The 21226-nt window shown below is 38.2% G+C and overlaps 1 non-coding gene across 1 annotated transcript; it reads right to left on the bottom strand.

Moving 5' to 3' along the window:
- Window positions 1-19402: 19402 nt before the first annotated feature.
- LOC132537870 (U6 spliceosomal RNA) lies at window positions 19403-19507 on the bottom strand. The gene has a single exon (XR_009549293.1). It is a non-coding gene; the product is annotated as a U6 spliceosomal RNA (small nuclear RNA).
- Window positions 19508-21226: the final 1719 nt, after the last annotated feature.

The raw sequence follows: 21226 nt of genomic DNA on the forward strand, positions 1-21226 counted from the left end.
CTGCTTGCAAGAATCCTAAATGAAACAACAAGACAAACATAGGATTAAAGTAAAAGGATGGAAAACTATCATACAGGCTAATGGACCAAAAAAAAAAAAAAAAAAGACAGAAACAGCCATTATCATCTCTGACACCATAGACTTTAAATTAATTAAAGTAATAAAAGATAGGCAAGGCCATTACATAATGATTAGAGGATCAATCAGCCAAGAAGATTTAACAATTTTTAACATCTGTGCACCCAATGAGGGATCATCTAAATACATCAAACACCTACTGAAAGAACTACAAAAAGTCATCAATAGTAATACAATAATAGTGGGAGATTTTAACACCCAACTCTCACACTTAGATCAATGAAGCAGAGAATCAACAAAGAAACAAGAGAATTAAATGAAGAGGTAGACAGACTCTACCTCCTCAACATTTTCAAAGTGCTTCACCCCAAAAAACTGGAATACATATTCTTTTCAAATCCACATAGCACATACTCAAGGATAGACCACATGTTAGGCCACAAAGACAGTACCAACAAATACAAGAGCATTGAGATCATCCCAAGTATCTTCTCAGACCACAGTGGAGTAAAGCTAACATTTAACAACAAAGAGAAAATTACTAAAAGTCACAGAATTTGGAAACTCAACAATATGCTACTTAAGAACTGCTGGGTCAGAGAGACACTCCAGCAAGTAATTCACATGTTCCTGGAAACAAATGAAAATGAAGACACTAGCTATCAAAATATTTCTGACAATGATAAAACAGTACTGAGAGGGAAAATCATAGTCATACAATCACATATTAGAAAGTAAGAAAAAACTCAAATAAACAGCCTTACTGCATGTCTTAAGGACTTAGAGGAAGAGGAACAAAGGAACCCTAAGGCAACCAGAAGGACGGATATCACTAAAATTAGAATAAAAATAAACAAAATTGAAAATAAGAGAACCATACAAAAGATCAGTGAAGCTAAATTTGGTCCTTTGATTGAAAAACCCCTAGCCAGACTCACTAAAAAAAAAAAAAAAAGGGAGAATACTAAAACAAATAGAATTGTAAATGAAGAACTATACTCCAACAAGCTAGAAAATCTGGAAGAAATGGAAGGATTCCTAGAAACATATGCCCTTACAAAACTGAACCAAAAAACTACAAAAGTTAAATGCACCAGCCACAGACAAAGAAATCAAAACAGTTATTAAGAATCTTCTTGGGGGTTCCCGGAAGATAGTGGACTGAGAAGCTGCTAGCAGCTTGAGCTCTGATCACATCTTCTGGAAACGGTAGGATTTTCTGCATTTAGTGGGCCAGTCAATAAGGGGTCCTAGCGGTGAAAACAAGGGGGTGACTATAACTTAATTTGGGTTAAAAAAGAGTAGAAAAAAGGGGAAAATTTTTTCTTTCTTTTAAATTATTAAGCACACCCCCCCCCCATAACCAGTCCATGGGGATCAGCTCCTAGCAGGCTCCCCTGCTGAGCCTCTTTCTTTACCAAAATACCTGTCCCACCAGGGAGTATCATTCATTCTAAGTCTATACCCTTCTGAAACCTCTGGCCTTTTTTTTTCTAAGTAGCCAACCCCACCCACCTCACCCCACATAGTTAATTAAATAATTAAAAATAAATAAATAAATAAAAACTCTTTCCTGTCACCGTTCTTTTATGACTGTTCTTTTTCTTATATTTTTCTTTTTTCTCTCTCTCTTTTTTTTCTTTTTCTCATTCTTGTCATCCTTTCTTCCTTAATCCTACAGCTTCCAAAACCACAGACCCCATCCCCCACAGTACCAAACAGTGTGGTTTTTTGAATTCACTGATACACATTTGGGAATTATTTGGGGGAAGAATTCTGACTGAGAGTTGGACTCTCACTGCGAGTATCTCTGCTCAACTTCCCTTCCTCCTTTAGTTACCCCTAGAATATACAGTAGATAGTAGATTTGCTTAACTGTCTATTTCAGCTATCCTTGTCTAGTCCTGACGTTGTTTTCTTTTTTCTTTCTCTTTCTTAACAATCAGCTGCCTCTGATCACGAGGTTTGAGATAATCTGGGACAGGGTTTTTTTTTTTTACCCTACTCTAATTTATTATTAATATTATATAAAGGCATATATCTTCCCCCCCTTTAGGTTGATCAGAATTAACTCTTAGGGTTTCTTTCATTGTTAGGGTAGTGGGCATCTTATCTATTGTGGGAGGAACTTGTCTCATTACTCCTACCTCCTCTACAGACTCTCCCTTCCCTCCTCCTAGCAAATTTAAAAAATTAAATTAAATTAAAAATAAAGTAATTAAAAAAACACTTTCCTTTCACTGCTCTTTAATTATAGCTCTTTTTCTTATCTTTTCACTTTTCTCTCTCTTGCCTCTTTTTTCTTTTCCTTTTTTTTTAATCTTGTCATACACTTCTTCCTTCCTTCTTCTTTGCCTTTCTGAATTTGTGAATTATTTTGGGGAAGATATCTGACTCATAGTGGACTCTCTATGTGTGTATCTCCACTCTACTTCCCATTCCCTTCTTGTTACCCCTAGAATATACAGTGGATAGTAGATTCACATAACTGTCTATTTTTGCTATGCCTTCTTTCTTTTCTCTTTATTCTTCACTGTGATTTGGTTACTATTTTTTCATGGACTGGAGACATTATTTGGCTAACTGGTAGTGACTAAACTGCTTCAATACTTTCTTCAGTTGCTACTGTAATTCCTGAGGTTGGTGAGTGCAATTGTTATAAAGGTATTTAGTACAGTGTTGCTTGTGCTCAAGACACAACAACTGAGGAACAACAGAGCATAAAAAAAAAGAAACATAAAAAGAAATAAAAAAAAAGAAACACATAAATAAAAAAAATGGGTAGATCAAAAACAAATAAAACTGCTACTCCAATGAATGAAGACAAGAGCCCAGAAGAAACACAAATCAGCCAGAAGTAACCATAGATAAGAAAATTATGCAAAATAATAAACTTATTAATCACAGAAATGAAAACAACATTGGAGGAAAGGAATGGCAGTATTAGGGAAACAACAGTTGAGACCCCCAAGGAAATACTGATTATCTTGAGGCAATTAGAGAACTGAAAGCTGAAATAGCTGTAATGAAGAAAGAAGCTGAGGCAAGAGAAAGCAGACTAACAGAAGCAGAAAACAGAATTAGTCAGACAGAGGATGAGTTAGACAAAACGAAGAAAGAGGTGAAAGAGCTTAAAAAGAGGTTGAGAGTCACTGAAAACAACAACAGAGACATATGGGATGATCTCAAAAGAAGTAACATTTGTATAATGGCCTGCCAGAGGAAGAAATAGAGGAAGGGGAAGCAAACATTCTAGAGGAAATAATAGAAGAAAACTTCTCAGACCTGAATAACAGAAAGGACATCAAGATTCAAGATGCCCAGAGAGTACCAAACAGAACCAACCCAGACCTGAAGACACCAAGACACATCATAGTCACAATGAGAAGAAGTAAGGATAAAGAAGGGATCCTAAAGGCTGCAAGAGAGAAACAAAAATCACATACAGGGGAAAACCCATAAGATTACTGCAGACTTCTCCACTCAAACTATACAATCCAGAAGAGAATGGCAAGATATCTATCGAGCCCTGAATGAAAAAGGGTTCAACCAAGGATAATATATCCTGCTAGACTTTCATTCAAACTAAATGGAGGGATCAAAACCTTCTTAGACAAACAATGGTTAAAGGAGGCAACCATCACCAAGCCGGCCCTGAAAGAGGTTCTAAAAGACCTCTTATAAACAAGAACATCACTATAATACTTGCAATATATCAGAGCAAACAAAAATTTTTTTTGAACAATGGCACTACAATACATTAAATCCATAATATCAATAAATGTCAATAGCTTAAACTCACCCATCAAAAGGCACAGAGTGGGGGGAGGGATCAGAAAACATAATCCAACCATATGCTGCTTGCAAGAATCCCATCTGTCACAACAAGATAAACACAGACTTAAAGTAAAAGGATGGAAAACTATCATACAGGCTAACAGACCACAAAAAAGAGCAGGAACAGCCATTCTCATCTCAAACATGATAGATTTTATAAATAAAGTAATAAAAGATAGGCAAGGACAATACATAATGATTAGAGGATCAATCAGCCAAGAAGACATAACAATTATTAACATCTATGCACACAATGAGGGACCATCTAAATACGTCAAGCACTTACTGAGAGAATTTAAAAAATACATCAATAGTAATACAATAATAGTGGGAGACTTCAATACACCACTCTCACATTTAGGCAGATCAACAAAGCAGAGAACCAACAAAGATACAAGAGAATTAAATGAAGAGATTGACAGACTAGACCTCTTGTACATTTTCAGAGTCTGGCACCCCAAAAAACTGGAATACACCTTCTTTTCAAATCCACATAACATATACTCAAGGATAGACCACATGTTAGGCCACAAAGACAGCATCAATAAATTCAAGAATATTGAAATCATCGCAAGTATATTCACAGACCACAGTGGAGTAAAATTAACATTTAACAACAAACAGAAAATTATTAAAAGACACAGAATTTGGAAACTAAACAACATACTCCTTAAGAACCACTGGGTCAGAGATTCACTCAAGCAGGAAATTCAAATGTTCCTGGAAACAAATGAAAATGAAGACACAACCTATCAAAATATTTGGGACACAGCTAAAGCAGTACTGAGAGGGAAACTTATAGCCATACAATCACATATTAAACACCAAGAAGAAGCTCAAATGAACGACCTTACTGCACACCTCAAGGACTTAGAGGAAGAGGAACAAAGGAACCCTAAAGCAACCAGAAGGACAGAAATCACTAAAGTTAGAGCAGAAATAAACAACATCGAAAATAAAAGAACCATACAAAAGATCAATGAAGCCAAATGTTGGTTCTTTGAAAGATTAAACAAAAATGACAAACCCCTAGCCAGACTCACCAAACAAAAAAGAGAGAAGACTCAAATTAATAGAATTTTAAATGATGGAGAAGATATCACAACTGACAGCACAGAAATCCAGAGAATCCTGTGAAGCTTTTATAAAGAACTATATGCCACCAAGCTAGAAAATCTGGCAGAAATGGAACAATTCCTAGAAGCATATGCCCTTCAAAAACTGAACCAAGAAGAACTACAAAATCTAAATGCACCAATCACAGACAAAGAAATTGAAACTGTTATTAAAAACCTCCCCAACAACAAAAGTCCTGGCCCAGATGTCTTCACAAATGAATTCTACAAAACTTTCAGGAAATACTTAGTACCCATACTTCTTAAGCTTTTCCATAATATTGAAAAAACAGGAATACTCTCTTCCACCATCTGTGAAGCCAACATCACCCTGATACCAAAAGCTGATAGGGACAGAAAGAATAAGGAAAACTACAGACCAATATCTCTGATAAACATAGATGCCCAAATACTAAACAAGATCTTGGCCAACCGGATACAGCAACATATCAAAAAGATTGTTCATCACGACCAAGTGGGATTCATCCCAGGAATGCAAGGCTGGTCCAACATCCGTAAGTCAATCAATGTCATTCACCACATCAATAAAAGCAAAGCCAAAAACCACATGATTATCTCAATAGACACAGAGAAAGCCTTTGACAAAATACAACACCCATTCATGCTCAATACTCTACAAAAATGGGAATAGATGGGAAATTCCTCAAGATACTGGAGTCTATATACAGAAATCCTACAGCCAACATCATACTCAATGGACAGAAGCTGAAAGCATTCCCCCTCAGATCGGGGACTAGACAGGGCTGTCCACTGTCACCGTTACTCTTCAACATAGTATTGGAAATTCTTGCCATAGCAATCAGGCAAGAGAAAGGAATCAAAGGAATACAGATTGGAAGGGAAGAAGTCAAGCTCTCACTATTTGCAGATGATATGATAGTTTACATAGAAAAACCTAAAGAATCCAGTAGAAAACTACTGGAAGTTATTAGGAAATATAGCAAGGTATCAGGCTACAAAATAAATGTACAAAAATCAGTGGCATTTCTTTATGCAAACACTAATCTGAAGAAGAAGACATCCAGAAATCACTCCCATTTACTGTTTCAGCAAAATCAATCAAATACCTAGGAATAAAGTTGAACAAAGAAGTGAAAGACTTATATACTGAAAACTATGAGTCGCTATTCAAGGAAATAGAAACTGATACCAAGAAATGGAAAGATATCCCATGCTCATGGATTGGAAGAATAAATACCATCAAAATGAGTATTCTCCCCAGAGCCATATACAAATTTAATGCAATACCCATCAAAGTTCCACCAAGCTTCTTTAAAAGAATAGAGCAACCACTGCAATAATTTTATGGAACCTAAAAACACCTAGAATTTTCAAAACCATGTTGAGGAAAAGAAACAGAAATGGACGCATCACACTCCCAAACCTTAAACTATATTATAAAGTCATCATCATCAAAACAGCATGGTACTGGAACAAAAATGGCACACAGAACAGTGGATCAGAATTGAAAGCCCAGAAATAAATACCCACACCTATGGACATCTAATCTTTAATAAGGGGTCCCAAAGCATTAAATGGAAGAATGTAAATGGTGCTGGGAAACCTGGGTTGTAACATGCAGAAGAATGAAATTGAACCACTTTATCTCACCAGAAACAAAAATCAACTCCAAATGGATCAAAGACCTAGATGTCAGACCAGAAACAATCAAATACTTAGAGGAAAACATTGGTAAAACAGTTTCCCACCTACACCTCAAGGACATCTTTGATGAATCAAACCCAATTTCAAGGAAAACTGAAGCAGAAACATACCGATGGGACTACATCAAATTGAAAAGCTTCTGCAAAGAAACTATCACAGAAACAAAGAGACCCCTCACAGAATGGGAGAAGATCTTCACATGCCAGACATCAGACAAGAAACTAATCACCAAAATAAATAAAGAGCTCAGCAAACTTAGCACCAAAAAAGCAAATGACCCCATCCAAAAATGGATAGATGATATGAACAAAACATTCACTACAGAGGAGATCCAAAAGGCTAACAAACATATGAAAAACTGCTCTAGGTCACTGATTGTCAGAGAAATGCAAATTAAGACAACACTAAGATACCACCTCACTCCTGTAAGAATAGCATACATCAAAAAGGACAGCAGCAACAAATGCTGGAGAGGATGTGGGGACAGAGGAACCCTTTTACATTGCTGGTGGGAATGTAAATTGGTCCAGCCTCTGTGGAGAGCAGTCTGGAAAACTCTCAGAAAGCTAGACATGGACCTTCCATATGATCCAGTAATTCCTCTCCTTGGGTTATACCCCAAGGACTCCATAACACCCAACCATAAATGTGTGTATTCCTATGTTCATAGCAGCACAATTCATGATAGCTAAAACCTGGAAGCAACCCAGGTGCCCAACAACAGATGAGTGGCTGAGAAAGCTGTGGTATATATACACAATGGAATACCATGCAGCTATCAAAAACAATGAACCCACCTTCTCTGACCCATCTTGGACAGAGCTAGAAGGAATTATGTTAAGTTAGCTAAGTCAGAAAGATAAAGATGAGTATGGGATGATCCCACTCATCAAACAGAAGTTGAGTAAGAAGATCTGAAAGGGAAAATAAAAGCAGGACCTGATCAAACTGTAAGTAGGGCACCCAAGTAAAAACCCTGTGGTGAGGGGTAGACATGCAGCTTCCTGGGATAGTGGGGGGTGGGAGTGGGTGGGAAGGATGGGTCACAGTCTTTTGGTGGTAGGAATGGTGTTTATGTACACTCCTAGTAAAATGTAGTCATATACATCACTAGTTAATTAATATGAGAGGGGGAATAATTAATTGTATGTCTCGAAGTTTTTCAATACACAAACTGAATCTTTTTAATATATAGGCTGTGTAAACGATGTGCAGACTCTCTCAAAAGCCTAGACCAAGTAGATCAGAAGCATCCAATAGCACAGCTATATACATGGTACTTGGTACAAGATACTGTACAGCAAACCCTAACAAAAGGACTTTTCAAAGTTAACCCAAATAACAAATAATGTGATGATAACAATAACTATTGATTGTCCTTTGGAACCCTATGACAGCAGGAACCTCACATCTCCACTATAGAGCCTCTACTTCCTCCAGTCCTGCAACCCTTGGATAGGACCAACTTTCCCGTATTCCTCTCCCAATGCATATCAAATAATATTGCATCTGCGGATCACAACCTAACCAACGTGACGATTGCCACCTCAACATGCTTCACTTCAGACTGTGTCCAGAGACTTCACGTGTGGAATGACAACCCTTCAGCTTCATTACTGGAGTGAAACCTTTCCTTTCATAGTATCCTCTAATTCCATCTCAGGTGGTTCACTTTCTAACAAAGTCCCAAAACCCAGATATACACCAGTTTCTGTGAGAGAGAGCTTATGTTCACACGTATCAGTAAACTACTGCAAAATATATACCTGAAAGCAGAAGTACACTAGAGTTTGCAGTGAGTACTCCCCTAACACTTCCTCTCCACTATTCCAAGCTTTGGGTCCATGATTGCTCAACAATTTGTTTGGCTTCATATGTTAACTCTCTTTTCAGTCACCATGTTCCAGATGTCATCAGGATGCCGGCCAGGCTTCCCTAGACTGAAGACCCCACCAATATGTCCTGGAGCTCTGCTTCCCCAGAGACCCACCCTACTGGGGAAAGAGAGAGGCAGACTGGGAGTATGGACCGACTAGTCGACGCCCATGTTCAGCAGGGAAGCAATTACAGAAGCCAGACCTTCCACCTTCTGCAACCCACAATGACCCTGGGTCCATGCTCCCAGAGGGATAGAGAATGGGAAAGCTATCAGGGGAGGGGGTGGCATATGGAGATTGGGTGGTGGGAATTGTGTGGAATTGTGCCCCTCCTACCCTATGGTTTTGTTAATTAATCCTTTCTTAAATAAAAAAGAAAAAAAATCTTCTCAACAACAAAAGTCCTGGACCAGATGGCTTCATAAAAAAATTTTACAAAACTTTCAGGAAACAGTTAATACCTATACTTCTAAAGCTCTTCCACAAGACTGAAGAAACAAGAACACTCCCTTCCACCTTCTATGAAGCCAACATCACCCTGATACCAAAAGCAGATAGGGACACAACAAAAAAGGAAAACTACAGGCCAATATCTCTGATGAACATAGATGCCAAAATATTAAACATGATACTGGCCAACTGGATACAGCAGTATATCAAAAAGACTGTTCATCACAACCAAGTGAGATTTATCCCAGGAATGCAAGGCTGGTTCAACATAATGGTTTCACATTGATTGTAAGTCAATCAGTGTCATTCATGACATCAATAAAAGCAAAACCAAAAAAACACATGATTATCTCAATAGATGCAGAGAAAGCCTTTGACAAAATCCAAGACCCATTCATGCTCAAAACACTACAAAAATGGTAATAAATGGTAAGTACCTCAAGATAGTGGGGTCCATATATAGCAAACTTAGGCCAACATTATACTCGGTGGACAGAAGCTAAAAGCATTCCCCCTCAGATCAGGGGCTAAACAGGGATGTCCACTATCACCATTACTCGTCAACATAGTATTGGAAGTTCTTTCCATAGAAATCAGGCAAGAGAAAGAAATCAAAGGAATACAGATTGGAAGGGAAGAAGTCAAGCTCTCACTATTTAAGATGATATGATAGTATACATAGAAAAACCTAACGAATCCAGCAGAAAACTACTGGAAGTTATTAGGCAAGTTATTATGTCTCAAACTTTTTAAAGCACAGACTGAGTCTTTTTAATGCATTGGCTGAGTTTTTGATATGTTGACTCTTTTAAAAACTTAGTCCATAGAGACAGAAGGAACAAGTGGTATAGCTATATACAAATAATGTCAAAGGACATAAAATATGGTGGTGATGGTGTGTATGATACAGCAAATCCTAACAAAGGGATTTTTCAAAATTAATTCAATTGCCAAACAATGTGATTATAGCAATAACTAGCTATTGTCTTCTTAAACCCTAAGACAGCAGGGACCTCCAGCTTCCTCTATAGAGCCTATATTTCCCCAGTCCTGGATCCTCTGGGATAGTGCTCCCTTTCCTGCATGCTTCTCCCAATTCTTACCAAATGATATTGATATTGCATCTGCAGATCCCAAATAATCAATGCAGTGAGTACCACCTCAGCATGCTTCACTTCAAACTGTGTCCAGAGATGTCATGCATGGAATGCCAACACTTCACCCTCATTACTTGGTTGAGACCTTTTCTTTCATGGTATTCTCTAATTCCATTCCAGGAGGTTCCTAACAAAGTCCCAAAACCTAGATATAGTTCCTGTATGTTAGAGTATATGTTCACATGTATCCATAAATTAGGGCAAAATATATACCTGAATGCAAAAATACACAATAGTCTGTAGTGAGTCAGTATAAAGTTCATAATGAAATAGTGTCTACTGAGACTTAGATGCCCTCCTCACCTACATCCTATTACAGTTATCTCACTCACTCCAAAGCTAACCTTATCAAAGCAAGGACTGCAAATGCTGAATGACTCTTTAGTCACTAGCAGGCCACCCCATTAGCTGGGGCCCTAATTGGGGAGTCCTGAGATTCCCAAACAGACATTATGGGCCTACACCTTGAATAAATCCCTTTCTCCATTTTTACCGGTCATCTCTATCAGGAACAACACAATAGACCCCTTTGTGGTCCCCCATAGGACCTTGCCCTCAACTTGGATCAACAACAGTAGAGAATGAATGTTCCATCCTCCAAAGGGAGGTTGAACAATATACTCTATGCTACACCTGAGGAAGATGGGTCCTGATATTGGGGCAGCTTGGAACGTTCCTACTTATGACCATAGAATGTGAGCTCAGATCTACAGGGACGCAGAGGTCACATAGGTCCTAAGCTGAATATGGACCTCAGATCACATCAGATTGATGGAGTTTACAATCAACAATATTTATACACCTTTCCCATATTAGGGAGCTACTCTCTTCCCTGATCCAGATTTCTAGTCCTTCTGCCAGCCATGGCATCATCTCCCCAGACAACAATTAAGATTCACCTGCATATCATATTTCAGACTCAGGCTCAGGCAAAACAAACAAACAAATAAACAACAACAACAAAAACACACTAGTATAGCCACAGGCCCTTTGGAATATAACTAAAATATGCCTACTAGCTATCTACAAAATGGAGGACCTCCCAACTCTTCATATGCATTATTCTAGCCGTAGGTCCATGATTGGTCAACAATTTGTTTGGCTTTGCATGTTAACTTTCTTTTCAACCACCAGGTTCCAGATGCTAGCAGGATGCTGACCAGACTTCCCTAGACAAACAACTTCACCAATGTGTCCTGTAGCTCTGCTTCCCCAGAGCCCTTCCCCACTAGGGAAAGAGAGATACAGGCTGGGAGTATGGCTCGACCTGTCAATGCCCATGTTCAGCAGGGAAGCAATTACAGAAGCCATACCTTCAACCTTCTGTATCCCACAATGACCTTGGGTCCATACTCCCGGAGGTTTAAATAATAGGAAAGCTATCAGGGGAGGGGAGGGGATACAGAGTTCTGGTGGTGGAAATTGTTTGAAGTTTTACCCCTCTTATCCTAAGTCAATGTTTCCTTTTTATAAATAAAAACTTAAAAAATATATAATGAAGGTTATAATTCTGTTTTTAGGCTTTCCAAACATTTTCAATGTGGTTTTGTTGGAATGTTATATATATATTTGTATTCTTAGGCATAGATTTGTGATATTATTGTCTGACATTAACCTCCAGAATGAATGTCAGCAAGACATACTGAGTACCCATGATATTAAAATGGAGAAATTTTGACAAAAGGAAATCATCTCATCTAAAACTTATTTAGATGGACTGTAAAACAAGGATCATTTTCACAGCCAGTAATGAATAATTTTAATATACTATATGTAGTCAGAATGAGGATAGATGATCAGTATAGATGTCTCAATACTAACACATAGTTTCTAACTTTCCATGGGCAGGACTTAGAATTACTTATACCTTAGTAGCAATAAACATACCTATAACTCAGGTTTAGTTTAAAGGTCACTCTCCAATAAAAGGGAATCATACCTTTCTGAAGGTATAGGTGATTCTAGAACTGACTCTGAATGAGTCAAAATGAGTGCAGAACATCTATGTGCTAAAATTAAGAAAATGCTCAAGGGTTAAAATGCCACAAGGACATAAATAGAAGTAGAAGTGAGGTTATTGACCCAAGTTGGAGATAATTTTAATAACAAAATAAATGAGTAGAAGATTTGTACTCACACAATCTAGTGCATTTATATAAGTAAGTGAACAAGCAAATGAGAAAAGTAAAAATTCTTTTATGTAGCAGAGATGTGCATTATAATAATTACTTCAGGAAATAAAGATCTGTAGTTGCTAAATTAATGGGTAAAACTGTGGTAACAGTATAACAATATTTTAAACTATCTTCTCTGCTTGACATTTGTATTTCTTAGCTAGTCAACTATTGGACATGTAGGTTGTATTGGCTGTTATAAATTGTACTGCTATGAACATAGGTATACACAGACCTCTTTGGAGAGGTGTGCTTTTCTGCTGAGGATATATCCCAAGGATAGAAATTGCTAGGTCATAGGATAAGTCCATTTCTAGCCTTCAGAGAGTTCTCCAGACTTCTATATACAGATTTAAAGCAACCTCCATTGAGTCCCCAAATTTCTTTAAGAGAATAGAACAAAAATTATAAAAGTTTATCTGGAATTGGAAAGTGCTTAGAACCAGCAAATCAATCTTGAGAAAAATGTACAAAACTAAAGACATCACACTCCCAGATCTCAAACTACGTTATAAGGCTATTTGTAATCAAAACTTCCTGGTACTGGAACAAAATGAATCATGACTAGTGGAATATATTTGAGAACCAATAAACAAGCCCCCATACCTGTGAATATCTAGTTTTATACAAGGGACACAAAGTATTAAATGGAGAAATTAAAGTCTCTTCAACAATTGATGTTGGGTAAATTATGTTGAAACATATAGAAGAATGAAAGTAAAGCACTTCTTCTGACCACACATAAAGATAAAGTCCAAATGGAGCAAGGATTTGGATGTTAAGTGACAAGGCATAAAATATTTAGCAGAACCTAACAAAGTCCCAAAACCTAGATATACACCAGGTCCCCTGAGATAGAGCATATGTTCACACGTATCTATAAACTAAGGCAAAATATATAACTGAAAGAAGAAGTACAGAATAGTCTGCAGTAAGTACTCCCCAACAATTCATCTGCACTATTCCAGCCTTCAGGTACCTAACGGCTAAACAATTTGTTTGGCTTTGTATGTTAACTCTCTCTTCAGCCACCAGGTTTCAGATGCCAGCATGATACCGACCAGACTTCCCTGGACAGATGACCCCACCAATGTGTCCTGGAGCTCCGCTTCCCCAGAGCCCCACACTACTAGGGAAAGAGAGAGGCAGACTGGGAGTATGGATCAACCAGTCAACGCCCACGTTCGGCAGGGAAGCAGTTACAGAAGCCAGACCTTCCACCTTCTGCAATCCACAATGACCCTGGGTCCATACTTCCAGAGAGATAGAGAATGGGAAAGCTATCAGGGGAGGGGATGGGATATAGAGATCTGGTGGTGGGAACTGTGTGGAGTTGTACCCCTCCTATCCTATGGTTTTGTTAATGTCTCCTTTTTTAAATAAATAAATAAATAAAAATATTTAGCAGAAAACATTGTCAGAACTCTTTTTGATCTAAGTTTTAAAGGCATCTTGAATAATTCAAGTTTATTCATAAAGAAAAGAGAAACAAACTAATTAAACTGTAGTCCCAAATTGAAAAGCTTTTGCATGAAAAAAGAAATGACCATCCAAACAGAGAGACTTCTTATGCAATGGGAGAAGATCTTCTTATGCCGGACATCATACAAAAGACTACATATAATATATATATATGAAGAGCTTACTAAATTCAGCAACAAAAAAAAACCCTAGTAACCCCATACATAAGTGGGGAGAGAATATGGACAGAAGATATCAAAGGAATAATCAAACATATGAAAAATGTTGAAATCCACTGATTATAAGAGAAATACAAATAAAGACAATAATGTGACACCATTTCACTCCTGTGAGAGTATCCTACAACAGAAAGGACAGTAACAAGAAATGCTGGAGAGGCTGAGGAGTAAAAAAACACTTTTACACTGCTGGTGGGAGTAAATTGCTCCAATCACTAAAGAACATTTTGGAAAGTCTTGTTCATATCCTCTGCCCATTTTTGGATGGGGTGATTTGCTTTTTTGGTGCTAAGTTTGCTGAGATCTTTGTATATTTTGGTGATTAGTTTCTTGTCTGATGTATGGCATGTGAAGATCTTCTCCCATTCTGTGAGGGGTCTCTTTGTTTCTGTGATAGTTTCTTTGGCTGTGCAGAAGCATTTCAATTTGATGTAGTCCCATTGGTTTGTTTCTGCTTTAGTCTTCCTTGTAATTGGGTTTGTTTCATCAAAGATGCCCTTGAGGTTTAGGTGGGAAAGTGTTCCACCAATGTTTTCCTCTAGGTATTTGATAGTTTCCGGTATAACATTCAGGTCCTTGATCCATTTGGAATTGATTTTTGTTTCTGGTGAGATAAGGTGGTTCAATTTCATTCTTCTGCATGTTTCAACCCAGTTTTCCCAGCACCATTTATTGAAGAGAGCTTCCTTCTTCCATTTAATACTTTGGGCCCCTTTATCAAAGATTTGGACAAGACATTCACTTCAGAGGAAATACAAAAGGCTAACAAACATATGAAAAAACTGCTCCAGGTCGCTGATTGTCAGAGAAATGCAAATAAAGACAACATTGAGATACCACATCACTCCTGTGAGAATAGCATACATCAAAAAGGACAGCAGCAACAAATGTTGGAGAGGCTGTGGGGACAGAGGAACCCTGCTGCACAGCTGGTGGGAATGTAAATTGGTCCAGCCTCTCTGGAGAGCAGTCTGGAGAACTCTTACAAGGCTAGACATAGACCTTCCATATGATCCAGTAATTCCTCTCCTGGGGATATACCCCAAGGATTCCATAATGCCCAATCAAAAAGATATGTGTACACCTATGTTCATAGCAGCACAATTCATAATAGCTAAAACCTGGAAGGAACCCAGGTGCCCAACAGCAGATGAGTGGCTGAGAAAGCTGTGGTACATATACACAATGGAATACTATGCAGCTATTAAGAACAATGAACCCACCTTATCTGACCCATCTTGGACTAAGCTACAAGGAATTATGTTAAGTGAGCTAAGTCAGAAAGATAAAGATGAGTATGGGATGATCCCACTCATCAACAGAAGTTGAGAAAGAAGATCTGAAAGGGAAACTAAAAGCAGAATCTGACTAAATTGAAAGTAGGGCACCAAAATAAAAACCCTGTGGTGAGGGGGAGGATAGATATTAGGCTTCCCTGGGCTGCGAGGTATTGGGGCGGGGGTGTGTGGGTGGAATGGGACACAGTCTTTTGGTGGTGGGAATGGTGTTTATGTACACTCCTATTAAAGTGTAGTAATATAAACCACTATTTAATTAATATGAGAGGGAAAAATTGATCATATGTCTCAAACTTTTTAAAACACAGACTGAGTCTTTTTAATACATAGGCTGAGTCTTTGATAAGTTGACTCTCTCAAAAGCCTAGACCAGGGAGAACAGAAGCAAACAGCAGCACAGCTACATACAAGATGCTGGGTATTATACAGCAAACCCTAACAAAGGGACTTTTCAAAGTTAACCCAATTCCTAAATAATGAGATAACAATAACTAACTATTGTCTTCTTGAACCCCAAGACAGCAGGAACCTCACATTTCCACTATAGAAACTGTATTTCCCCCAGTCCTGGAACCTTAAGGTGGGGCCCAGTTTCCTCCATGCTTCTCTCAATTCAAAACAAATAATATTGCATCTGTGGATCGCAACCTAATCAATGCAACGAGTGCCATCCCAACATGCTTCACTTCAGACTGTGTCCAGAGACTTCAGGTGTGGAATAATAACCCTTCAGCTTCATCACTCAGGTGAGACCTTTCCTTTCATAGTATTCTCTAATTCCATTCCAGATGGTCCACACCTCAATAAAGTCCCCAAACCTAGATATAGTGCAGGTCCCCTGAGATAGAGCATATGTTCACACGTGCCCATAAACCAGGGAAAAATATATACCTGAAAGCAGAAGTACACAACAAGTCTGCAGAGAGTACCCCCCCAACACTTCATCTGCACTTTTCCAGCCTTTAGGTCCATGATTGCTCAACAATTTGTTTGGCTTTGTATGTTAACTCTCTTTTCAGCCACCGGGTTCCGGATGTCAGCATGATGCCAACCAGACTCCCCTGGACTGACAACCCCTCCAATGTGTCCTGGAGCTCCGATTCCCCAGAGTCCCACCCTACTAGGGAAAGAGAGAGGCAGACTGAGAGTATAGATTGACCAGTCAACGCCCATTTTCAACTGGAAAGCAGTTACAGAAGCCAGACCTTCCACCTTCTGCAACCCACAATGACCTTGGGTTTATACTCCCAGAGAGATAGAGGATGGGAAAGTTATCAGGGGAGGGGATGGTATATGGATATCGGGTCGTGGGAATTGTGTGGAGCTGTACCCCTCTATCCTACGGTTTTGTTAATGTCTCCTTTCTTAAATAAAACAATTCAAAAAAACCTTTTTAGAAAACATCTAGCTTTATGATGGGCCCAGAACTCTAAAAGATGCCCCTCTACAACATCACTGGTTACCTCCAACAGGAACAACATCATACGTCCTTTTGTGGGTCCCTACAGGACATTGACCTCAATGTAGAATAACAGTGGTAGAAATTGCCCTACTCTCTGAAAAGAAGCTGGGACAACAAACTCTGCCAGCCAAGGAAGACTCGTCCTGAAATGAGTGCAGCCTAGAACATTCCTAGATATGACCATAGAATGGTGGCTCAGACCTACAGGGATACAGAGGTTACACAGGTTCCTGTGCTAAAAACAAATAGACATGGGCCCTGGGTCAGATCAATGATATTTATACACCTTTCTCATATTTGGGAGTTACTCTCTGTCCTGAACCAGCTTTCTGGTCATTCCCAACTCTGACACAATCCTCCTAGACAATAATTTTGCCCAGCTGCATGTTAGCTGTCAGGCTTAGGAAAAAATTAGTAATGTCATGGGCTCCTTGAATAGATCTACTAGTTTTTTTCTAAAATAGAGACCCTGATTCTCATTTGCTGTATTCTTGCCTTTATATTCCTGATTATTATTATTTATTTTATTTATTTATTCCCTTTTGTTGCCCTTGTTGTTTTATTGTTATAGTCGTTGTTGGATAGGACAGAGAGAAATGGAGAGAGGAGGGGAAGACAGAGAGGAGGAGAGAAAGATAGACACTGCAGACCTGCTTCACCACTTGTGAAGTGACTCCCCTGCAGGTGGGGAGCCGGGGTTCGAACCGGGATCCTTATGCCAGTCCTTGTGCTTTGCGCCACCTGCGCTTAACCCTCTGCACTACAGCCCGACTCCCTATATTCCTGATTATTAAGCAGTTTCTTCTGCTTTATAACTTTTTTTATATTTATTTTATTTATTTATTCCCTTTTGTTGCCCTTGTTGTTTTATTGTTGTAGTTATTATTGTTGTTGTCGTTGTTGGATAGGAGAGAGAGAAATGGAGAGAGGAGGGGAAGACAGAGAGGAGGAGAGAAAGATAGACACCTGCAGACCTGCTTCACCGCCTGTGAAGCGACTCCCCTGCAGGTGGGGAGCCGGGGTTGAAACCGGGATCCTTATGCCGGTCCTTGTGCTTTGCGCCACCTGCGCTACAGCCGGACTCCCCTATAACTTTTCTGTTTTTTCTTTAGTTACTTATAAAAAGGAAACACTGACAAAAACCATAGGATAAAAGGGGTACAACTCCACATAATTCCCACCACCAGAACTCTGTATCCCCTCCCCTCCCCTGATAGCTTTCCTATTCTTTATCCCTCTGGGAGTATGGACCCAGGGTCATTATTAGATACAGAATGTGGAAGGTCTGGCTTCTGTAATTGTTTCCCACTGAATATGGGCATTGGCAGATCGATTCATAATCCCAGCCTGTCTCTCTCTTTCCCTAGTGGGGCGGGGATCTGGGGAAGCAGGGCTCCAGGACACACATTGGTGGAGTCATCTGCCCAGGGAAGTCTGGTTGGAATCATGGTAGCATCTGGAACCTGGTAGCCGCTTTATATCTTAATGCTTTCAGCTATCATGTTGCACATGCTACCATGACACCAATCTGACTGGAGGTATGGATCCATCTGCCAATGTTCATGTCTAGCAGAGAATCAGTTAAAGAAGCCGGAGTTACCACTTTCTGAACCCCATAAAAGTCTTAAGTCCATATTCCCATAAGGATAAAGAATACGGAGAGGATGGGATATGGAACTCTGGTGGTGGGAATTATATGGGATTGTACCTCTCTTTTCCCACAATATTGTCAATCATTCTTAAATCATTGAAAGAAACAGACCACCAAAAACACATCTTAGAATGTAAGAGAGAGAGAAAATAAAATATCTATCTTATATGCTTCTAAAATCTCAGGATTGTAAAGAACAGACCGAAGCTATATTTATAATAATAAAAAAAAAAAAGATGGTAACTGCATAAGACACTGGACCATAAAAAACATTTATTTATTTATTTATTTATTTATTTATTTATTGTTGTTGCCAAGTTTTCACTACTCTGAGTTTTTCAGGCTGGAAGAGAAAGAGACAAAAGGTGAAATGTAAAAACTCCACAGCATATTAAATTCCCCTAGTGCCTTAGGAGCCAGGCACTGAGTTATATACCTGACAAAACAGATACACTATCCAGGTGAGCTAACTTGCCATCCTACATTTTCATTTTCCTTTGATCGTTTCAAGAGTAAAGTAATTATTAAAATCCTACTAAAGTCTAAAATGCTTTTATAGGACACAGAGGACAATATCATTGGTTTGGGAATTGAAAAGACTATCTCCAGTAATTCAGTTTCTATTAAAGTTATTGTTATTCATATGTAGACTTCATTTGAGCAAGGAAAATTAAAAAATTTCTATTGGCTCCACTAGGTTTCCCCTAGCTTCCTGGGTCACTTCTCTCTGCATGAGAACTCTTTCCCACCAGCTACTCAGTGCTAACTCATGGTCTTTAGCAGATGTTCCTTCAAGTTGGTGCTCTGAGTTCTCTCACAATTATGCATTTTAGTAAAAAGAAGTAAGAATAAATATAATATTGGGTAGCACAAAAGTACATTTAATGCTTATTTTGCCACATCTTTTGTATGTTTTTATTTTTATAGAGTGCTTCACAAAATGTGTGTCATCCTTGTGAAGAGTCCAAGCTAGTCTTCTCTGTATTGTTCCAATTTTAGTATATGTGCTGCCAAGCAAAAACATACTATTCAGTTTATTTAAGTACCTAACACATAGGCCTATGTTTATATTCATGACTGTCTACCCTTAAGTGGGATAATGTTTGAGGGTATGTGTGTTTCTGTGTGTGTGTGTGTCCTGTGTGTGTTTGTTATGCAATATATTTAAAATTGAAAAGATAATTTACTCCTATGTAATAGAGTCAATCAATATGGTACATATTTTTTGCTTCTTTGCAAATTGTGTCAGGTAATTCAATATGGAGACTTAAAAAAGAATTGTAAGGGAAAAAAAGATGATTAAATGTTATCAAACCATCAGTCACTCTGTTCTCCTTCCCCCTTTATTTGAAAAGAGAGGGGAAAAAATGAGAAGAGAATGGTATATAGAAAGATACCTTCAGCACTGTTTCATTGCTTACAAAATATCCCCTGATAGGTGGTGACCTGGTGCTTGAACCTGGATCCTTGCACATGCTAACATGTGAGCACAATTGGATGATCCACAGCTGGGCCCCCAGTCCTTCTGTTCTTTCTGGAATGCCTCCTTTACAGGTCTTTTTATGTAATTTATACTGGTAAAGCATTCCAGTCGTGTCCCTATACAAACTATTTTTGAATAACAGCACTAAATAAAATAAGTGTTTAAAATACTAATGATCTGAAGCACAGGTGTTACTTTGGTATTTGGGGGTAGCGGGGCTAGAGAGAAAAATCAAGTGTTACAAGAAGTGATAATTTGAATATTTGCTACATCTTGGCATATGTTTACAAGAATCAGACCCAAGGGATATATTCTGCCCAGTAGAAAGAGTGCTAAAATTCACTAAATCTGTGTTCATCAGTGGAAGTCATCATTTTGTCAGTATATAAACTTTTCCTTCTAAAAAGATAGTTCTCAAAATTTTGAGAAGTACTAGTTTTATTATTTTTTTTTAACTATGAGTGTTATCATGTAACATTTATCCAGTAACTAAAAAGTCTTTTTGAACTTTTAACTATACATTAATAGAAATCTTGTCATAAAGAACTCCCCAAAAAGAGCCTCAGGATCTCAGCATTCCACATCAGGACTTGGTGATCATCACCTGGGCTCATGACCATAAACAATTTTTGTCTTGTATTCCTCTCTGATAAATGCCTTGAGAAATGTTTCCTTACAGTAGATATATAATTAATATTTCTCACTGACTCATTTTTCATCCCCCCATGAAGGGAAGGAATAAACTCAATAAAAGCACACTACAGTGACTGAGATGTTCTCTACACTTACATTGCTAAATGCCTATTTTTAGTCCACTTGCTAAAAATAATGCAAATTGAATTGGCCAGATTCAGAAAAGCCACCATTTAAAAAAAAAATCCTTTCAGAAACTTTTCTACCAAACAAACAGAAAGTGTTTCTTAAAATGCTTATTCACTCAAGCAAATGAGAAAAGCCCACCTATAACGTGAACAAATAATCCTAATCTAGACAATAAAATTGCCTTCTCTTGAATGATTTCTCTCACCTTCTTTCTTGAGTCACAGAACAATATTCCAGAAACAAGAAGAGCCTTTCTATTAAGAAGTGTTCTCTGAGGGAGAGATACATGGCTTATTTTAGCCCTAGATAGTAGTTGTCATTCAAATATTCATCGAACAAACAGATTGTCACTATATATGGAACAACACACTCTTCAGAAGACTTTCAAATTAATTATTTAATTAATGAAGTGATTTCTACACTCATAAAATTAACC

Source organism: Erinaceus europaeus, chromosome 3, assembly GCF_950295315.1.
Source record: "Erinaceus europaeus chromosome 3, mEriEur2.1, whole genome shotgun sequence".
Taxonomy (NCBI): domain Eukaryota; kingdom Metazoa; phylum Chordata; class Mammalia; order Eulipotyphla; family Erinaceidae; genus Erinaceus; species Erinaceus europaeus.